At 42.1% G+C, this 21,644-nt stretch overlaps 1 long non-coding RNA gene across 6 annotated transcripts in view; it reads left to right on the forward strand.

The window, feature by feature from the left end:
• Nucleotides 1–14,701, forward strand: part of LOC136100652 (uncharacterized) — a 67,309-nt gene extending 52,608 nt beyond the window's left edge. For 4 of the 6 annotated variants that reach the window (XR_011738192.1, XR_011738191.1, XR_011738194.1 and 1 more), the window contains one exon: nucleotides 12,366–14,701. This is a non-coding gene — a long non-coding RNA (uncharacterized lncRNA). The remainder of the gene's footprint in view (nucleotides 1–12,365) is intronic. The other 2 variants (XR_011738193.1, XR_011738197.1) reach the window with 1 other exon arrangement.
• The last annotated feature ends 6,943 nt before the right edge of the window (nucleotides 14,702–21,644 follow it).

A 21,644-nucleotide genomic window follows, 5' to 3' on the forward strand; every position in this document is an offset into this window, starting at 1 on the left:
TCAAAGCAATGCTCAGGGGAGGGCTCAGACCTCCTGCTCACCTAAGGAACAGAGACAGTGCTTTGGGAAAAGGACAACATGGGGATTTAGGAAGAGGGTGGGCAGGAGGGGTCTGGCTCTTATTCTTCTGACTCTGACTTGTGGAGCCACTTGCCGCACCAGGTGGTTCTGACACAAGAAAGCATCACAGAGCTGTTGGAGAAATCTTGCTGATGAATTATCTTGATGCTCCCATTGTGCAGCAGCTTAGCAATTAATCAAGGAGAAAGATGAATCGAAACTACAATGGTCTGTAAGATCCTGGTACTCTGCTTTGTAACTTGCACATGCTAAAGACATAAAACTGTTATGATGGCTTCTTCCTTCCTCTCCAGCCTAAAGATAGTAAAAGAAAAAATCCCCCCATGCATGAAACAGACAAGTAAGCTGCCATGATTCCTGTGGTGCACTGTTTTAATACGTGCTGTGTAATTATATTTTTATGGACAGGGAAAAGGTAAGAGTTTTCATGCTAAAAATATTTAGACATATGGATTCCCCTTGTATTCAGAGTTGTTTTCATCCACCAGACTCATAAAGTAGCGAAGCTACATGATAATGCCTTATGTATAATAAAAGCACATTTTTCAAAGACTACATAAATGCATACTACTAAAATACAGATATTTTGCTAAGGAAATTAAAAATGAAAGATAGGTTTAAAACATTGTTAAAGACTATAATGGGAATGGCAAGTGGCATAATGGGAATAATGCCATGGGATTATCCTTGGGCAATAGGGAATAACCAGAATGAGATAGTATTAAGGACAATAAGTCCAATCCTGCAGAGCCCGAGCAATCCTGAGAAGTGCTGAGCCTGCTCAGCTCACGGTGAAGTCAGCGGGAGCTGAGGGCATTGAACACCTCTGCAGGATGAGGCCCAAATCAGAGACTTCCAACCTAAGGCTGTCATTTTTAGCCTGGATTTTTATGAGATGCCAATTTGATTTTTATGAGATGCCAATTTGGATGTCTTAGTGGGACCCTGGCACACTGAGAACCGCTCAGAGCAGCAGCCAATTTTTTTCCGAGTGGGCCTGATCCACCTGCCACTTAAATTGAAGGACAGGTCCCCATTGCCCTCCATGGGGTTTGTTTCTGGCCCTGTTATCAGGAGGCACCCTAAGTGCATTGAAAATTGGCTGAGGGAGGTATGGAAGCAGCACATCTCAAAAATCCTGTGCTGCTGGCACTGTCATTAGGTGGAGCCAGCTTAACTCCATTTTCAATTGTGAGATGGCCAAGTTGTGCAAGCGCTTCTGCCCATTTCATTCCTTAGCACAATAAACCTCTATTTTACATGCCTCAGATAGCCAAGGTTACAGAGCTGTAAGGACAACAAGAGTCACGTATCTTGATTTCAAGCAAACAGTTTCCTTGGATGGAAAAATAACATTTTTGAGTCCCTGAGCGGAAAAAACCTGGAGAAGCTATCTGCCCCTTTCCCAGAGACCAAGCAGGATTGTTTTAATAACCTTATTAGAAAGGTCTGTGTGAAACACTAGTGACTATGGCCTTGATCCTGCAGTTTTAACATGACTGTCTATGACCCTGGAGTGAGGGGGTGTGTGTGAAGTGTTTGCAGGAGTAGGGGCTATGACCCTGTCCTGCTGAAATCACTGTAGTTTTACCAAGTGTTACTGAATTTTTGGGTGCAGGATCTACCCCACTGCCAAACGTAGTGTGCACTTCCACCGGGCAGGGACAAAACAAGCCTGCAGTTTTTGGGTGATGGAAGTGAATCCAGGTCTAATGTGCTCCTTCTCTCCAGCCATGACATGAAAACTGCTGTCGGAGTAGGGGGCTTCACTCTACCCATGGTGGTAGTCTCAGAGTGTGTCCTGGGTCTATTAGTTTCCTTTTCCACCATGCAGGGATGCAGTGAGCCCGTTGCCTTGCAGATGCACCAGCAAGGCTCTTTCTTTATTTTCTCAAGTAGAAAGTTGAGAAATTTAGCTCCTTTTGGGGCTCGTGGATTTTTTTTGTAATCTGGCCCCAAAATATCATTGTGTTTACCTGTGTTTCCATGGCTGTTTGGAGCTCCATTTTAGCTGCTACAGCAAAATCTTGGGTGCAGGGGGAGCGAAGTCAGAAGAACTCTACTCAAGGTGTAGTCATTTAATTTGATTTGGTTTGGGCCAAAAATCTCCAAGGCTGTGGAAGCAGCTCCTGCTACACATCATCTGTACCTACCGTGGGTAAGAAAAGAGTCCCAGAACAGGCAGCTGTGCAGAGCTTTGACCCATGGATGCTCCTTGGGAAATCTGGAGCAGAAGGTGTCCCAACTGTGGGTGGCCATGTGGCTTGAGGAAGCCCTTACTGCTTAGCCAGCTTGTCCTTGCAGCGCAGCCTAGCACATACGTGCTTCATCTCCAACCCAAACCATCTCATACCTGCCTGGACTTTGGCCTAGAAGGTCTCTGTCATTGTAGGAGTGAGGTCAACCTCAGGAGAGGACTTTGAGAAGAAAGTCATCCATGATGAGACAGTTGTTTCTCTGAGGCTGAGCTAGGCTGCCCTTCCCTGGCTGTGGGGTGGGGAGAATGACAGGTCTTCCAGGAGAAGCTTCTTCAGTGTTCAGTTACACCTTCAGGAAAGCTTCCTCAGCTGCTCCTAAAATGCTGCTGCCTTGTCTCTTTAGAAGGCACCTGAAGGTACCTCTCAATTCTTCCATGCACCTTCAGTACTCTGAAACCACTCATAAATACCCTTGTTAAAACATGCACTTCAGTATAATCACGATGAGCCTAATGGCTAGGTCCAACCTTACAGGGAGGATGACACTTACCTCCTTAAATATATACTATAGAGCATCCACATTCATATTTTTAGTAGCATATAGCAGTGGTCCAGCCCTTAGTGTACTGTATGTACTTTTAATAATCTCCATAAAAGCCTGATTTTCAATCCCTAGGCTCAAGCTGACAGTGTAAATAAAATCACCCAAATCCACAGGGTAAGAGAAATGAAAATGACAAGGATTAAAATTTTGTCAAACCTCTTTCTTTTTAAAATTCTGCTTCCCTTCCAATTGGATCACGACCCTCTGTGTGCACAGCTTAAGACCAGACGGTATGCTTTCACTTTTATTCCGCTCTGCAGCAGGCTTACAGTATTTAGTGAAAGTCTGTAAAGAATGTGTGCTGTGTAGAGAGTTAATACCATAATCCCCTATCGTTAGGGTCAAATGCTGAATAGCGCAGAAGAATTAGAAAATATGTTACATACAATGGCAGAAAAAATGCATCAGCATGCTGTTCTGTTAACACACGCATTCATTACCAACAAGTAAATGACAATGAGGTAATAGAGTATATTAAGAGATGTGTACTTCAAGTCTAGTGCGCGTGTTGTTATAAGAACCCAAGAGTTTGCGTGAGAAGCTAACTGTGTGGATGCATACACATCGCAGGGTTCTTCATTGCACGTAATTGCGTCTTTCTAGGAAGCAGTTTGATGCAAAAATCAGCTTTTAAAATCATTTGGCAGAGATAAACTTTGAATACTCCTTTTTTTAATTTCCTGTGAAGCGCGATATCTATATTTTGCTATCCAAGCATGACAATACATCTGTCTCTAGAGAATTCCCGAGCATGAATTGTGGTAATTTTAGCTAAGGAAGTATTCAGAAAACAATCCTAGTGTTTGCCTTTTCAAGAGATCCTCAGGGGGCTAGCTACTTACATCGTATAGAATTGGCATGGGCGTTTCGTTCCCTTGGGTTTTCAGGAAAAAACGAGCCAGTATGTGCTGGAGGAGTGACAATTTGCTAGAAAGAGGAGAGAGAAAATACATTTTGTATGTAGAGTTGCCTGATACCAATTGCAAAATGTGAGAATTGCACGAACCAAAAACCTTATCATTATGAGTTAACAAATTGTATCTTCCTGTAAGGAAAAGACTGAGCTTCACAAGAAGGGGGTGCAACCCTATGGAATAGGAAAAGATATAGAAGTTATTTGGCTGCCTGTGCTGACACTAAGTAGTGTCTGATTCCCTAATTATTGCTGCTGATTTAGCCTGGTTATTAAGGGAGAGAGACAGTGCTGAGCTGGAGACAGGATGAAGGTACTTAAAAACCATCTTGCAATAGCTGGTTAATGACAAACTGTGGAAAGCACGGCAGCAACATGTAACCTCAAGACTTTGTCCAGTGCAAGCATGTTATCTTATCTCATGACTGATCGGTTGTAAATAGTACCAGGCGGCACTTTACCAAACTGACCGTGTATGGTCATATGTGGACACATGTGCTGGCTGTGCACTGCGACCTGCACAATGTTTGCGATTTTGTGTTGTTTTCCTACAGTAGGACTTGGGAGTGGTAAGGAAATTACTTTTACCTGAAGAAAAAGAAAATTAACTTTAATTTCTCAAAAGCTATGTTATTTTTTTATAAATTTGAAAACTCTTGGTTAAAAATCCACATCTCTCATCAAAGCTGTTTTTAGTTTAAAAAACCAAAACCAACCAAACAAAAAGGCCTTCCTCAAAAACTGCTTGACTGGTAATTGAAATTAGAGAGTTTTCAATTGTTAAACCTTCTAGTTTCCTGAAATGAAAATAATGATTTATGGGGCTATTGTTTCTCCTGAGTTGTGCATCAGAATATATTTCTTTTAGTTTTGAAAGTTTTCTAAAATTCTCTTTGAGCATTTTTTGAGTTTTGTGAATGGAACTTTAAGCAGTTGTTGTGCACAGAGAACAAGTGGCAGGCAGTATTAGGAGGGTCAGGACCAAAGGTGTTAATGTCCTGTGCCTGAGTTGTGTCCTGTAGTGGTGTCATCCTTAGAGGAAAAAATTGCTGAAGACTTCTTTTCCTTTTAATTCTCATGAAAGTTTGTTTTACCTACCTTACTTTACAACATTCTGACAGTTCTTCCTTCAAAGTCACACTACTGCAAATGCAAATTCAGAAAAACAAGTTAAAATCTAGTCTTACCGCTGATACACAAAAATCCTCCCCCATTTAGGTGCATGGCTTTCATATGCATACATTGTTGTCAGAGATCATTTTCATCTGGGTAAAATTCAACTTTGTGATTCAGTCTTCATAATCTCAGGTATACATTTCTTTCTACACTTGGGCAGTAAATGTAGAGAGCTATAGGTAAACTCTGGATATTAAATTTATTCAGCCACACTTACTACAGCGTGGTGGACAGGCAAAGCCAGGCTGTGCCAGACTGCTGCCCAAGCAAATCCTGGTGCGGAGATTCATAGAGACTCATCTGCATTTATCTGGCTGCAACTCACGATAGTAGAAGCGCTGCGTATTTTCTAAGGGAAGAACGTCTCACTTGGAAACGGCAGACTTCAGGAGTAGATATTATTTAAATCAATAGATTATGCATATTGGTCTTGACTCAATTTAATATCTAACTGAGTCAGTAGGCTGAAATAATTAGAAATTGTGACTAGAAAGGGAAATTGAGTGTGATAGATTAAATCAAAGAAACAAAACCTGTTGTTTCTTTGGTGACAGGAGAATACACAGCAGTAGAAGATCAAGTATTTGATGTGAGGCTCTTTCTCTAGGACAAAAAAAATTAAGCACAATAATTCAGGTGAGTGGAGGATTATTCAGGTCAGTGCTAGTCATTCAACAAGTGGCTCACTCAAGAAATGAGCCAACAAACTTAGAGCACGAATCTGATAACAATCACTGCCTGGCTAATTTTAAGGCTAAAATTACCCCAAAAGAAGACCTTTGCAAAGTGGCTGATGACACTGCCAGCCTGGGGCACAAGGAGGAGAAGAGCAGGCTGAGCCAATAGGGCAGGGACTGGGACCTGTGGCACCATCCCTGGTCTCCACTTTTTACTTTCCATAGAGCTCTCTCGGTCAGGCTCAGACAAACGCTGCACTAGTGGCTTGCTCACGTTTTGTGCAAGGACAATCGATGCCCATTCACTAGATATGCCTGGACTGAGGTTGATTGTCTTAGAGACAGTTATTTTCTAAGATCTAATTTTGGGTTCAACTGGGTGGAATCAAGCCGGAGGTCTGACTGCTGAGTGCTCAAGTCTGCACACAGCAGATGCAGACATTTTTCAGACAAATTAGTGAAGAGACCTCCGTGACGCACGCAAACTGTTCTGTAATGACTGTGGATATTGTTTGGATGTTTCAGTGCTCATGATGTGACTACATGGGGTTAAATCAACAGTACTGTTGGGAAAACAAGCAGAAAAGGGAAAAATAATAGTATCATTTGCTTAAATGAGTAAGTTGTGTACACTCTGCTCACCATCAATTTGCATCTTCTCGTGTGGCTCCACACAACTCCTTCCTGTGGTTCAGAAGGGGATTGACTCAGTTGTACCACCCAGGAAATGTTCTCCTCTTGCAGAGACCTTCAGTTCCCTATGCACTCAGTAACACGCAAGCACCTAGGAACAATATTTTTTCCCCACAGCTTCCTCATATGATCAGTGCATGCCCCATATCCCTTATTATTTGAGAAGAAGAGAAATGAACTGTTTCTGGCAATATCCACACCCTGTCCAGGTCAGCTGCATGTCTTTGGGTGCTTTTGGAAAGGATCTAAGGCTAGCTGGTACGGTTTGAAAGAAGTGATGTCTACCTTACTTCTTTATGTTGGCCTCTAAGCATAGAAAACTAAAAGTGAACCGTTTTGGATAAACCTTGAGCGAATTTACCCTTCTGAAAAAGTGGGATGACCGTATATTTTGCAGAAGGTTTTAAAAAGAAGTTGTATTTCCTTCTCACAGTATTTACATAGTGTCTACCAGCACAACATCTGTGTACCTTCCGAATACCTAAATATGCCAGTGTCTTTCTTTTTTTTTTTTTTTTTTTTTAGCCTGTAGGAAAAGTAGCTTGATTAGCATGTTTGTGTTTGTGTTTGTGCTTAGATGTGGTTGTACCTGGCAACTGTGTGTGAAGAAATTAATGAGGCAAAGTTAAGTCAGAGAGATGAGTTTCGCAATTAATGCTGAATGTGGTGAGATCTATAGTTATTCTCATCTCTTGTGAAAATGGATTAACTTGCCATAGGACAGTTGTGTCTCCTGCCTTCATGGATTTCTCTACATTTGTTGGCATTTCTTGGTTTTGATAGCACATACCATCTGCAGGATGTAATGCGATGCAAAATCCATCCGTGAACAGAGTCAGGAAGGCTGGATCATTGGCTACTCATGCCACCGTTCCCTTTAAAAGAAATGCTGCAGATGCACCATTAGCAGAGAGGAAAACTTAATTTATTTGAACGGAAGCATTTTGACTGATTTAGAAAATGCCAAGCAAAAAGTAAAACACAGCATGTCATACTCCTTTGCTCATTTGCAAATAGTGACTGCCCACAAATCAAATCCCAGCATTATATTTCAGAGAAAATAAAAACTTACGACTACCTTTGAAAAGTAACATGAAGCTCAATTTCACTGCATGTGCAGTCACAGACAGAACTCATCACTGTCACCAGATAGCTCTTGGGAACACGGTACACACATGTTTTCGCTTCCATGGTTTTCATTGCAGCGTTCCTGGTGACTGATAGTTTATGGCCCTGGAAGCTACAGTCCGAGTGCTTTGCTACACTTGCCTCCTTATGACCGTCTTCTCCATCCTCCTTTTTTGATTTGGTGTTTGAAAACACTGTGTAAAGGTATCCTTCATATTCAAAGGACACCACTGTAGTGCGGGACAAAGTATTTTTTAGAAAGTACTGAATTCACAAAAAAAATCGTTCCAAGGAACTGAAGGAACTGACAACAGCTCTTGATCATATTCCATGAATTAAAACATGTGTTTTATGGAATTTAGGAGAAGTCAAGAAGTCTCAAATTTTCAATAAATTTCTGGCCTCTCTTTTCAAAGCCAAAGGGTTATTAAAGAATGTAAAAAAACCCCACCAATATCAGAAAGCACAAGTGTACTGCAGAGAAACACTTTGTGCCAAAATAAGTGTTCTAAAACACTTTTTTCCTTGGTCATTCATGCATCAAACCAAAAAAGTATACAAAAAATTACATCTTCTTCACAATGCTACAGCATCTCTGCAGTTTGGGGACCGCAGAATCTGCAGGCCATCATTAAAGGAGTACTGGTGCCAATCTCAAAGCAATTTTTCAGAATTTGAGTTGTTCCACAGTCTTTTGCTTATTCAAGTTCCTTTACAGTGGGCTCAGGTTAATATAGATCCCCTGGCTATTGTCTGCAGAGTAGAAATACAGGTCACAGACAGTCACAGACAACAGAGGAAGGGAACACATAAATAACTGGGACCCTGGTACTGCATAATGTTTAACTGTCTTGCTGCTCTAGGAACTTCTGTTGAAGTGAGGATTATGGGATATAAATGCAATTTTATAATTTAACCCATCTGTAATCTGCATCTATATGGAAATGAATTCTGACTGTGTATTTCAGGGCAGAAGTCCCACTGGGACACCTGAGAGTAAAGTTTGGTTCAAAGATGTTTGCACATTTTGTGTACAAAGTTTTGCTTCTTGCGTTAGATCCAGCATGGGTCAAAGTTGCTTTACATCACCTCGACTGGTTCCAAAGGAACCCTTCAAATAAACTGGGATTGTTGCAACATTGTCTGTTGAAATACGTCCAGGTAAGTCAGTGTGGCTTAACTTGGGCAAATGAAACCAAGTAAACGTATATCTGTGTTGCACAATTCAGCTGGTGTTTGCTTCCTACCCTCTGCACAGGACGCTCACAAAGCAGCAGAGTATTCTTCAGGTAACACATGCAGCATACACAGGGACTGTCATTATTTCTTAACACTTTAGGAGATGAAGGGGAGAAATGTTAATGCTTTGCATTTATTTACTTTTACAGCACGCCATAAAGATTAAAAATACATTGTACACAAGTGCAGTATTTAATGTAGCACTTTAATTACATTCAAGTGTGTTACTAAATAGTCTTGAGAAAACCTTAATGACCAGCTGTTCTACCCTCTTCCCATATGTCAGAAATGGTTTCAGAAATCACATTCTGGGACACTAAGTTTGTATAATTAGACAGTGTATAGTTAACACTTCTAGATTTTCCTCTTAAACCGCGGGCCCTTTTCACTAACATATTGTGGTTTGGTGCCAGTTTGGCACAACACAATTATGCGATGTGCCAAACTGCAACTGAGATGTACAAACTCTCAGAGACATGTTATGATTGCACCATTATCTTTTTATATCTTTTTCATCATTAGGACTGGATGCTTTTTATGTTATGTAAGATTCAGCTTTTTATGGCCAACAAATAAACTTAGTAAATAGGACTATAAATTTTTAATACTTCTTCCATAATGCCATTTGTCTAATCAGAATTAGATGGTTACTGTAACCCCACATCGGTTTTCACCAAAAAAGGCATCAATCCAAGAACAGCAGCTATAGACAAAAATTTCAAAGGAGGTACCTTTTGGCCCAGTTCAGGAATGCACTTAAACACATGCTTAGCGTTAAGCACATGAGTGCTTATATAGAGGCGTGCGCTGAAGCTGGATCAGAAAACGGTTTATGCCAAAGCAATAAAATAAACCTTTTCTGGAAGTGAGCAACCACACGGGCAGCTCCGTCTTTTGAACAATGATCATCCCTCTTCCCATTAACATCTAAAAACGTTCGTGTTTTTCTGGGACGCTTATTATTTTGCAAGACAAAACACATCCGCAGTTTGCGAGGTGGGGGGGGTGTTTGTGCGAATACCAAGCCGCCAGCCGAGCCGTCAGCGCGCAGTGCAGAGACGATCCATCCTGGCCGGGCGGAGGGGGGCCGGGGAGGCAGCAGCTTCGCCATCCTGGCAAGAGAGGTTTACGGGAGGGTATTTTTATTATTATTATTCTTTTTTTTTCCCTGAGCTTCAATTGCCAACGACTTATTTAGATGTAAGCAATGACAGCTGTAATCATGTTTTAAATCTTTCTTTGTATCCTTAGTTATAATGTTGTTCAATTAATATTCAGAATAATGGAAGTGATGTGCCCCTTTGAAAAAGACTTGAATGCAGGCCAAAGCTTTGGGAAACTGATTCTCAAGAGGATTAATCAGCATTTAAAACTTGCATTAATAAAAATCTGATCTTCTACTGTGTGGCATGCATAATACTTTTCATTTTTAAGCATTTTATTTTAATAGTGTGGTATCCTTTGTCCTGATTTTTAAAGGGATTTTAAAATCTAACTCCTTCAAATCAATCCTGCTTTGACCCCTGTACATTCTTTTACTGAATGTAACAACATTAAAGAAATCCTTAGTTCAGGAGTACCTTGGTTACTAAGGATGAGGAAGGTACAGTGCACAAGCACGCTTGTAGTAGAAATGATATATAGTTTCCAAGGGAATGTATGTTAGTCAAGGGCTCACCTTTTCATGTAAATTATTGATGCAATAAACCCACAAATTTACACATAATTACTTAAAAGTTGGAAGGTAAATTATACCCTGAGAACACATGAAGAGCCCTGGCAGGCTCCATAAAAAATGTTCTGTTTTTCACATGACTTTTCACTCTGTTATAAGCAATATTATCATACCCTATGCCAACAAGACTGAGTCTATATCTGAAAGACAGACTTAATCTATGTTTTGTGGTGTTCTCCTGATCTTATTAGTGGGTTAGAGAAACAAGAGGATTTCATATAAAGTTTCATATATAAATTCAATTCTAGTAAACCAGCTAATTTACATGCTAAACAGCCAACAGTTGGTAACATAGCTTTGCTTCATGTCAACTGCAGTAGCTAAATGTTTTTTACAAATACTAGAAAACATTGTTTCTTCTGAAGAGGCATTTTAATAGCAAATAGCTCACTCAGATCTTCTACAAAGCAGAGAAATCTAGTTGAGAAATTCTTGTTTCCTTACTCATGTTATTGAAAGGCAACAGTTTGCTCTCTGAGTATGGACCATCTGCTTTTACTTTGTTTCATACCTAATGTGATGTTTCAGTTCACTATAAACACAGTTTTCTAAATGCTGCCTGCTAGAAATAGAAGGTAAATGTGTTTTGTTTAAAAACAGTAACTATAAAATGTATTGTAACCAATAGAACATCAAAAAGTGTAGTCTCTTGGACACTGAGCAGCATGACTAAACTTTGAAATACTGCAAAGAAAAATTAATCACAAAAAATACACCTTCTTTACCTACAGCAGACAGTGCACCTGACATGAGATGTGAAGTGTGAGAGGGAAGGGCTTCACACAGATGTGCACATGTTTGAGCTGGATGCTGATTTAGGTTTTTTCTGGAGTAAAGAGAGGAAGACTCCAATTTAGGATGCTCCTTGTCTGAATTCCCAGGATCTAGGTCTGGCCCAGTGATACACAATGATCTCATCGCTTGCATGAGATAACAGGGGCATCCCCACTCTTCATGCACTTTAAGAGAGGCAGAAGCCAGAGTTATCTTGGTACCACCTCGTTATCCCATCAAGCTCTACCTGCATGTTTCTGTTTTCAGAGGGTCTCTCTGAGGCTGTTGCTCACAGACCAACGTATTTCCCCATGAGTAAAATCCTGACCATACAAAGTCTATGACAAAACACACGGGCAAGGTTTCCAGCTGTGCTAGGACATTCTTCTGAGTTGACAGACAACTAGATTCAAATCCAGAAGGCTGGATAAAATGTCTTAGAGCCTTCTACCTACTGGATAAATACCTGGATACTGGCTGTCATCTGTAGCCTCCTCTGTCCTCAAAGAACCTTGCTCTTGTTTGTCTTGCGTTCTCTCTGAGGAGGGACAGTGATGTCCCTTTGAAATTCAGTCAGCAGTGTTCAGATCCACAGACATAGGTCCATAGCTAGCATATAAGGCTATACCTTATTTGGAAATAAGCTGGAAGGGGGCCCATCCTCTCACACTGAAGTGAAGAATCATGACTTGAGTCCACACCTAATTGTGTCCAAACACTCTTTCCCTACTCTCTGCCTGAGCAACTCCAGAAAGTGAGCTAGCAGCATGTCCTAACTGTGAGACACCACCACTCCCCAGTCAGATCAGTGGATTGAGGGGTGGCTTTTGGGTCTCTTGCCAACTGCTTCATACAGGGATGAGAGAAGGAACATCCAAAATGATGGTGAGCAACTATTACAGCTCAACCTGAGACTGAAGTGCAAAGAGAGCAAAACACTGGTCACCCAGCATGGGCTTTTATTGTAGAAATTATTACGTGCACTAAACACATCTAACCCCTACTACAGAGTAGAAAAGCTACAGTTAAGTGACAGTGAGTAGATCTGATGCATCACCGTGGGGAGCCTGGGTCCTGTTATTCTGTGCTGTTGGACCACAATCTTCCATTTGCTATTTTCTACACTTTTCTTGTTCTCTCTTTTTAGGCTCTTAGTTGCCACGAGGAATCAACATCCTTCATGAAGCCAAGCCTGTTGTCACTCTCACCATGACTCCAGCCCTTCCTCTTCCTTGGTCCTTGGGACTCTAGGTGCCCCTTGCCCTGTGCATTCTCCCTGTTTTCCTCACCGTTTCCTGCCTGCCTTGCTCTGAGCTGTGCCAGGACCAGATTAGGCTGAATACGAGTCCCACATTCTTTATTACAGAGTCAGCATTTCTTCCTTGTTCCTTGCCTGGCTGCTGCCCAGTTGGTTATTTTGGGACCTACACTAGCTGTCCCAGAACACAGCCGTGCCAGGGAGGGTAATAAAAGCTAAATGCTGCCGAGGATTGTTTGTCAGTGCCTGAGCCTGAAACAAGGTCCTGTTTTATTTAGGTCATAGACACAGTGTAGATGCCCACAAGGTGAAGAGTGGTAGGAGGGTAAATGTCTGTAAGTGTCCAGCACTGAGGGGCTGGCTGGGGGAAGAGGAGCCAAGGCTGGGCAGTAGCCCCATGCAGTGCTTTCCCTGTAACCAGCAGTGCTGGGGTGCAAGAGACAATGCTGTGACAGGGATTAAGCCATCTGCATGCTTTTCTCCCTTTCCTCAGAGCCGCTGACCAACCCTCACCTCCACTTTCCGAAGCCAGGATCGTGCCTCTGTTCCTGGAGCATGTGGTTGGGAGACATCGGTCTGGCAACTGGGTCATGGTTTTGGTTTCTCTCTTCACCCCATGCTTTCCCCACTCAAAACAATGAGCACTGCATGGTGTGGAGACCAAGTTCGGCTAGACATAAGGAAGAATTTTTTTACAATAAGGGTGGTAAAATACTGGAGCAGGTTGCCTGGAGAGGTGGTAGATGCCCCATCCCTGGAGACATTCCAGGCCAGGCTGAATGAAGCTCTGAGCAACCTGATCTAGTCGAAGATGTCCCTGCTCGTTGCAGGAGGTTGGACTAGATGAGCTTTGAAGCTCCTTTCCAACCCAACCTATTCTATGGTTGTATGATAAGCTGTGGGTCAGGTGGAGTATGTGAAGGGACAGACATTGGGTGGCAAGAGGGTGCAGAAGAAAGGGGCAGGAAGGAGATGGAATGAAGATTGCAGGATTGGAAATGGCATCTATAAAATGGTTGGGAAAGACAGATTTGGCTGAACTTTCTGGGTAAGAGTTAATCCTTCATATGTTGTCAGTGTTTTTCTCTGAGCTGGTAAATAATCCTGATGTACAGGTACAAAGTGGGAATCCATGACCAGGTACAGATCTTGCAGCATCTTAGTTGGGTGCCTTGTGTGAGATATATTAATTTTGTTTGGGACCAGAAACAGTTTTACTTTCTCTACTGCACCTGCTCTCTGCTTACAACATTGTGTTGTACTTCAGTGGCCCTTATGCCTGTGAAGCCAGACAGTTGCCAGTGAGTGACTCCTACCCTGTTTCCCCAAGAACAAGACAGGGTCTTACACAATTTTGCTCCAAAAGATGCTTACTTTTTTACATGTATAGATGCCTAGACACTATTTAAATTGATTTTTTTAATGAACTGTAACTAGGGTTTATTTTTGGAGTAGGGCTTATATTTCAAACATCCTCAAAAATCCTGAAAAATCTTGCTAGGTCTTATTTTTAGGGGTAGGTCTTATTTTCAGGGAAACGGGGTACCTCCTTTTCTAGGGGTCCAACTCAGTATCGCTTCTATAGGACTGAATTTCTGCTCTGGACAACGGCCCTTTGAAAATATCTTGAGCTGGGAAGCTTTCAACACATGCCATCGGGGACACATGATACTGTCACATCTCAGCCCCACCATAGTGGTGCAGGTCTTGGAGGAAACCTGAGTGCCCATATTGCAGCCAGTGGGCAGAAGCCGTGGGATTGCTCTGGTACCTGAGCTGCCTTTCTGAAGCCATGGTCGGTCTGCAGGAACCAGGAGTGCCACCTTCACAACTTGCAGCTGGGTGTGCTCTGAGGTCATGGCAGCAGCTACAGGGCCAAGGACCTGCCTCTAGCAGGCGGCAACCATGGATGCCTGGAGAACAGTGTTAAACTCTGTGGCAGTCTCATGGCATGTTGCTAACTTATTTCTTAACCTTTTACTTTCTATTGCAGTGATTTTGTGGAAAAAGAAAATAATATATATATATAGTTATACTTGAATTTATCATACGAGGCGGTAAGATGGACAAGATGAGCTCTTGAAGTACCTTTCCAGATCTATTTCTACAAGTCTACAAGCAGAACAAAATGAACTCAAGATGTTTTCCCAGAAAACAGCAAATAAAGGAACCATTTCTTTGAATTCTGCACAGACTGAATATGAATAAAATGAATCCCACATCTGGTCCATTCTTCTTTTTCATTTCTTTAAAGAACAGATACAATAACGCCGTACACACACAAAAAAAAAACCAAGCAAGGAAGATCAAGTCAAGGGTGTCTCAGATTTTACTTCCTGTCTCTTTTTGGAATGGCAAAAGATTAAACCCAATAAAATCTGCATGCCCCGCATGCCTTAAATAAATTGACAGCTACATCTAAACCATCACAGTCCCTGTGCTGAGTGTTACGAAGTCAAAATCTGAGAGGAGAAAGGAGTTGGTGACAGCTAGAAAGGGCTGTCCTCACGGGGAGTGGGGTTCAGGAAGCTTTTTGGCTCACAGGAATTCATGATATGAAGGCAGACAGCTGGACTCCCCATGCAATGTACCAAGTCTGACCCTTGGTGAAGAGGACTCCCAAAGCCAGAGTGCCAAGGAGGCACCTGCTTGTCCAAGCCACTGGTGACCACTGAAGGGACAGACTTGCCAGTCACCCCATCTCTGAAAGCTGCTCAGATGCCTCACTCAGGCCAGAGAGCAGATATGGCATATGGCAGCCCCTCCAAGCCCTCAGGATGAACCCAGTCTTGCAGTTTGTTTGCTCCACTGAATTGTTTGTCTTTTCTGAATCTTGCAAGGCTCCAAACAAACCATATACTTGGGTCTTATAAATATTTATTAATTTCCCCTTTGTTAGCTAATTGTTTTGCAGCACAGATGACTTTCTTCATTAAACAAATTGCTAAAATGCTATTCCACAATACATTTATTGTTAATTCTTTAATTAGTTAGGAATGTATGTTTTTTGGATACTGAAGCAACTCTGCATAGTGCCTGACAGGTTAGCTTTTAAAATTACTCTGTGTTTGGGTTTGAATGGTCAGCAGCAAGGAAGATACTCCTTACATGGATTTAAAAAAAAAATAATCAATTAATAAATATAGCTTAAAATTAATGTAGAATTAGAATTATGCAATTTACTTGCACATTGCCTTCTGCCTACCGTATCTTCTAATAACATTTCTGAATCATATTTGTTGTACTAATTTTATCTGTCCCCAGATAGAAATTTTTTGGTATACTCTTAACTATTTTTAAGATGCATTTTGACACAAACTGCATCTTAAAAATCATGTCTCACGTTTTGTGCATCAATTTATTTTGTTCATTTTTTTACTTTTGGTAACCTCCTTTTACCATTTTCAATTCTTTTTATGTATGTGCTTTAGAAAGTATGCATCCACATTTGAGTGGTTAATCAAGGGGAACTAACCAAAATAATCACTTTCTAGTACTTCAAAATATTCTAATTTTTTAATGGAGAATATGCATTCTTAAATTAAGTATGCATAATAAGTAATAAGTAGTAATAAGTAGTAATAAGAATAAAGTGGGTTCTGTAAGAATGAATGTTATGTTTTGAGCAAAATGCATTTGATTTGCTGGGTTCAAAGCTACTTTGAATCAGTAAGAATTGGTGCAAAAAATGGGGTGAGGAGGATAGAGAGCCTCATAATGCTGATAAATTGTCCATAATTGTATGGATTTTAAATATAAAAGTTGGCAGTAGCAAAAGCTAAAAGCCATTAGGAGAGATCCTATTGTACAACACATCAGTAATAGTAACTCATAATCTTAGGGGGGAAAAAACCTAACTAGAGTTTTCTAAAATTCTCATAACTGTACTTGAGTCTTGTCTTGATGTTTACTACAATAATGGCATTGTTCGAAATGACATAGCCTAATGCATATATGAATCCTGTTTGAAAAGAGCTACTAATTAACATGAATAGTCTTCTTCTCTGAAGGTCATTTATTGCAAAGTTCATTTTTCAGCCGAGCATTGCTAAAGTAGTCACCCCCGTTAACAGCCATTAGATTAAGAGACTTAGGTCTGTTCTCTTCCTGACACCGGGTCAGGATTTTCAAAGAAAGAGGCTCTTCGATGCCAAGAAGCCCTTAAAAATAATATTTGAACAGGAAAAGAATGGATGTAATTACATTGTAAATATTTCTGTGGTTATTGAATTAATGAAGATAATTCTATTCATTTTATCTCAAAAAAAAAACCCCACACCAAGTTTTCCCTGTCTGATGTTCCAGCACAGCTCTTCCCCATGGGACCTTTGATTTCTTCAGTCATAACAACTCATTAAAACTGAGAGACACTGAATATTTAGCATCTGATGTGTGAGCGTGTTCACTTATTGCCAAATATTAGGTATGTGAAGACCCAGGTGCTTCTGCCTCCCCTTTGGAAGCCCCAGAAGGCTTTTTGTGTCTGCATGCCCGCCAGCCACCACTGCTTCTCCAGTGAGAAGAAGAGATCTCCAAATCTGAAGGGCACTGACCATCTTAACAACTGCCACTTCCCCAGGACTTAAAAGTTGCCATCTGAACCATGAATGTCTATTTCTGAAACAACGTATGTCCAGGAGCCCCATTAATACTGTTGCCACCATATTCACTTGGACATAGGTTTAGAAGCTCTGGTGACATGAAGTTACTGCTTGGGGTAAGGGACACCCTCCTGTTGGCTTTCCTAGTTATGTTTGTGGATATATGGTGATAAAGGAGTTAAAGATCCTTGCTGTGATCACAAAAACTGTCAGGTGGTTACGAACAGGTTGTGTGGTCTTTTGGACTGGTGTGTGGCATTAAATACATCATTCTCCTGCATCTCAGTGGCTGCAGAAGTGGGTGTGTGGTGCCCGTGCTAGCTTGGGACACCCCTGAGGCTCTGGTAAGCCTTTTCTCCACTTTGTGTGATTCTTGCCTCCCATTTGAGCAGGCCAAAGGTGGAATCTTTGATAGTCAACTGGAACCCAAGTAATTCCTAAACTGATCCCTGGTTTAGGGTTACTCTTGTCAGTAAAGGGGAGGTTCTACACCCCAATGGGGCTGTGGGGTGCAGGGAAGGACCAGGAGCCCTTAAGAGTCAGTAAACCCATGGTATTTCTTTGAGATAACAATTTTGGGTGACAAAGCTCCTCACTGACAGCTGGCTTGCAGGGAAGCCATCTGAGGTCCTAAGAGCAGCAGGAAAATTCTGCAGACCTCAAGGTACTCATGAAAATCTTCTGCCTTGTCCCACAAGGTTTGTGTTCTCTCTCTCTGGAGTTAGTTTTCCTTGGGGTCCTGCTAGCTACAGCCGAGCTGCCAGATATCAAATGTGCAAGCATGAGAAAACCCCTCTGAGTCTGAAGGACAATAGTGCCCCTCTGCCTCTTCCACTCCTCCCTGTCCCCACCCCTGGGGCAGAAAGGTTGCAGATACAACAGAGGGGAGTGGGACACTTGTGATGTGGCTCAACTGCTTGTCCCTGCCAGCATCAGCGGGGTTTTTGCTCCTCTCACTTGCCTTTGCCTTTGCTCCTCTCTTGCCTTAGCAGAGGGGAGCATATGGGCCTTGGAGATTTAATGTTTCATGGCTTACTTGGCTGTCAAAATGTTTTACATTATTATTTGTTGCAACATTCACGGTGATCATCTTTAAGGAAAAAAAAAAACAACAAACCTGTGCGGCAGGTCCCTAGATGCCCTTGCTGGGAGCAGATGTCAGAGCAAGAGCATTGTTAAGCTTCTCTTGGATTTTTCATTTCCCACCCTTTGTACAGCCAACGTGGTGCGATGTGGTGCACAGACAGCCTCTCTCACCGCCCGGCAGGACCCACTGGGGTGGTTTAGGAAGGTTGAAACAGGGAAACTTGCAGATTTATAGGGCGCTGAGATGGATTCGTAATCTGTATTGATGGCATCATCCCCGACCATGTGACAACCAAAGCAGATAAGCCTATGACTGAACTGGAAAGATTTCTTAAAGCTGGTAATCGATATTGAGCAGCTCAGTCTGTCCAGCTATCGGGTTCAGAGATCTCCACACATGTGGGGTGGGGGTAGAGGGGAGCTCCGGATTTGTGAAACGAGGAGATGCTAAGCTGCTGCTGAGCTGCCGCTGGCATGGTGCTGTCAGTTACCGGTACCTGCTGCTGCAGTGGATGGTTTCAGCTGAGCAAGGACTCTACAAAACACTCTACAAAAAGCCCTTTTTGATTAGGGAGGAAAATCTAGAAGCAAAGGGCTAATGAGTAAAGAACCTGAGTGTCACTGGCTTGGGACCTTGAAATTTTGTTATGGGCGAAGGTCTCCCAGAGTGCTGTATATTGTTCCTTGTCCAGTGTCCCAGGTTTGATGGTCAAAGTCTCTAGTTGATGCTGAGTTTCAACAGGGGTTTTCTTGCTCAACGTCTGATATTCCATTACAGTGTTCCAAAAGCAGTCTGAAACCTGATGGACTTCCCAAAGGAGATGTCCTCCTTCCAGGGGTTCCTTCCAGGGCTGCTGGTGGAGGGAACATGTTTTAAAATGAAGAAAATGTTCTGGCTCTTCGTAAAGACATAGTGACTTTCCAGGAAGAAACTATTCAAGCCACCTTTGTCTGTAGTGCATGATAAAAATAGGTCTACCCTCATCTAGAAGTCCTGGGACAAAGCTCCCCCCAAAAGTCACCACCTGCCTTTCCTGCTGCCTTTTGAACACGGAAGGGAGCTGGTGACAGTTGAGAGAAGTCATGTGCGGGTAGCATCTCCTCAGAAGTAGCATAGCCATGGAAGGGAAAGAAGTTGTCTCCAGATTATCAAGCCTTGTGCTTTGTTTCCACGATTTGACTGGATATTATGAAGCCTGGACCGGTTAGACTGGCACATAAAGATGAAGAGAGAAGCTGAGCCTATTTCTCTTTATTTATGAGGCAAGACAGCTGGGATTCAAACACATTCTGTATTATGAAGCACCTATTAATATCGTCTCCTGATGGAGAACAGGGTATTTTTTTCTTCTTAAATGTTTAATTAGCAGGCATTGTGTCATGTCTTCACTTCAATAAATTCCAGTTGAGAAAGATTTTGGGTGCACATGTGAATGAACGCTTGTCTTGAAAGACAGAGCAAAAAGAAATTAATAATCATGTTTCCCTTGTTGTATTTTCTGTTTTGCTTCTAAAGGGAATATTACTCCACTAAGAGATTCATAATTAGGAGGATGCCAGATGGGTTATCAATGTGGTTTTAAATTTTTATACGTAGAGTGCCTGTTTTTGCAGGGGATGCTTTGGTTCCATATACAGTAGTTAAATATAAATGTCTTCTATGAGGGGACTGCTAACTATTCCATGCTGTTTATTAATCGTTCTTCCTCTCCTGCCTTTTTTTTTTTTTTTTTTCCAGCTTGTCTGGTAGGGTAAATGAACTGAATGGACCTACCAGGTGGAAGAATAAAGCTTGAAAGCAGAACTGAGACCCATATCTCCACCTGAAAAAGCTGACTGCTTTAGTCAATAAAAATAAGTGAAGAAAAGTCAGTGCCTTGGACACCTTTCTGAAATGCCAGGGAGAGGTGTTCCTCTGGGTCTGGGTGCTTCAGAGGCTGGTGTGTGCTTTCTGCCATCTCCACAGAGAGGTGCAGCAGCATGGTACTGGTGAGGAGGACAAGACCCAAGGTTGGTGCTTCCCCAGTGGGGAGTGACATGTTCATGAGACAACTTCTGAAGAGAGTGCAAGATGTCAAAGTGACCAGAAAGTCATGGTGTGACATGGTACACCAGAGCCAACAGCTATTATAGAATTACTGTCCCACAGAAACCCTATGCCTGCTTGGGAAGTGAGTATTCAGCCTCAGAGTTTTTGTGCTTTCCCAGTAAGAGCTGGCTGATAGCTGGTGAGGGGTCTGGAGCACAAGTCTGATGAGGAGCAGCTGAGGGAACTGGGGCTGTTCAGCCTGGAGAAAAGGAGGCTGAAGGGAGACCTTATCACTGTCTGCAACTGCCTGAAAGGAGGCTGTAGCATGACAGATGTTGGTCTCTTCTTCTGAATGGCAAGTGATAGAATGAGAGGAAATGGCCTCAAGTTGTGCCAGGGGAGGTTTAGATTGGACAACAGGAAAAATTTCTTCTCAGAAAGGATTGTCAGGCATTGGAACAGGCTGCCCAGGGAAGTGGTGGAGTCACCATGCCTGGAAGGGTTTAAAAGATGTGTAGATGAGGTTCTTAGGGACATGGTTTAGTGCTAGAGTTAGGTTATGGTTGGACTCTTCGGTCTCTTCCAACCAAAATGATTCGATGATTCTATGATGTGACCCATCTGGTGTCAAAGTCCTGTGCTGTCACTGCGGACCATCTGCTAGAAGGTGGGATGCCTGCACATACATATGTAGACACAGAGACATAGGTCTAAGCACACACGCGCACACACACACACGTGTGTGTGTACACTCCATCATTGTGCTCAGCGTACATTGTCCTTCAGCATCAAAGTAAAACTCATCTCTCTGCAGGATATGACCACATCTTCATCACTCACCAGGCCTTTGGATCAGACAAAGGGGCTGTGTCACCTTTCCTGTCTTTTCTTCTGAGTCACCTCTCTGTCGTGAGCTTTTAGAACTACAATAAACAGGAGGGAGCCATACACAGTATAACGGTAACCCAGATGACAGTGTAAAATCTGCATTTGTTCCATGTGTAAGTGTTACTGAAGGAGAAGATGCTGCTATGAAACACCAGGGAGGAGTGATTAGAACTGGTGGGGAAAAAAAAAAAAAAGGAAACAGCAATGGAAATGGAATGAGGCTTAACCAGAGTCCTTTAGTGTAATAAACCAGTTTATGAAAAATCTGTATCAGATTAGGGACATGCCCAAGACACGAACTTAGCCTTATCTTAAAAAATTCATGGGGATCAGTTCATCATCTCTGAATGTGGTTTTCAATAACAAAACCTCACAGCCACAACATGTCTTGGTCTAGGGAGTCACAGACTTCCAAAATCCAAATCTGGAGCATGGACCTGTTCTCCAGGGCAGAGGCCAGACTGAAGGCTGATTGATGAAAACAGACACTGAAAAATGTATTGAGGACTTTAAATTCAATGGCAGCTCATAAAATAATACATTTTCAAGGGAAAAGAAAGGACT

The sequence above is a fragment of the Patagioenas fasciata genome, chromosome 3 (assembly GCF_037038585.1).
Source record: "Patagioenas fasciata isolate bPatFas1 chromosome 3, bPatFas1.hap1, whole genome shotgun sequence".
Lineage (NCBI taxonomy): Eukaryota > Metazoa > Chordata > Aves > Columbiformes > Columbidae > Patagioenas > Patagioenas fasciata.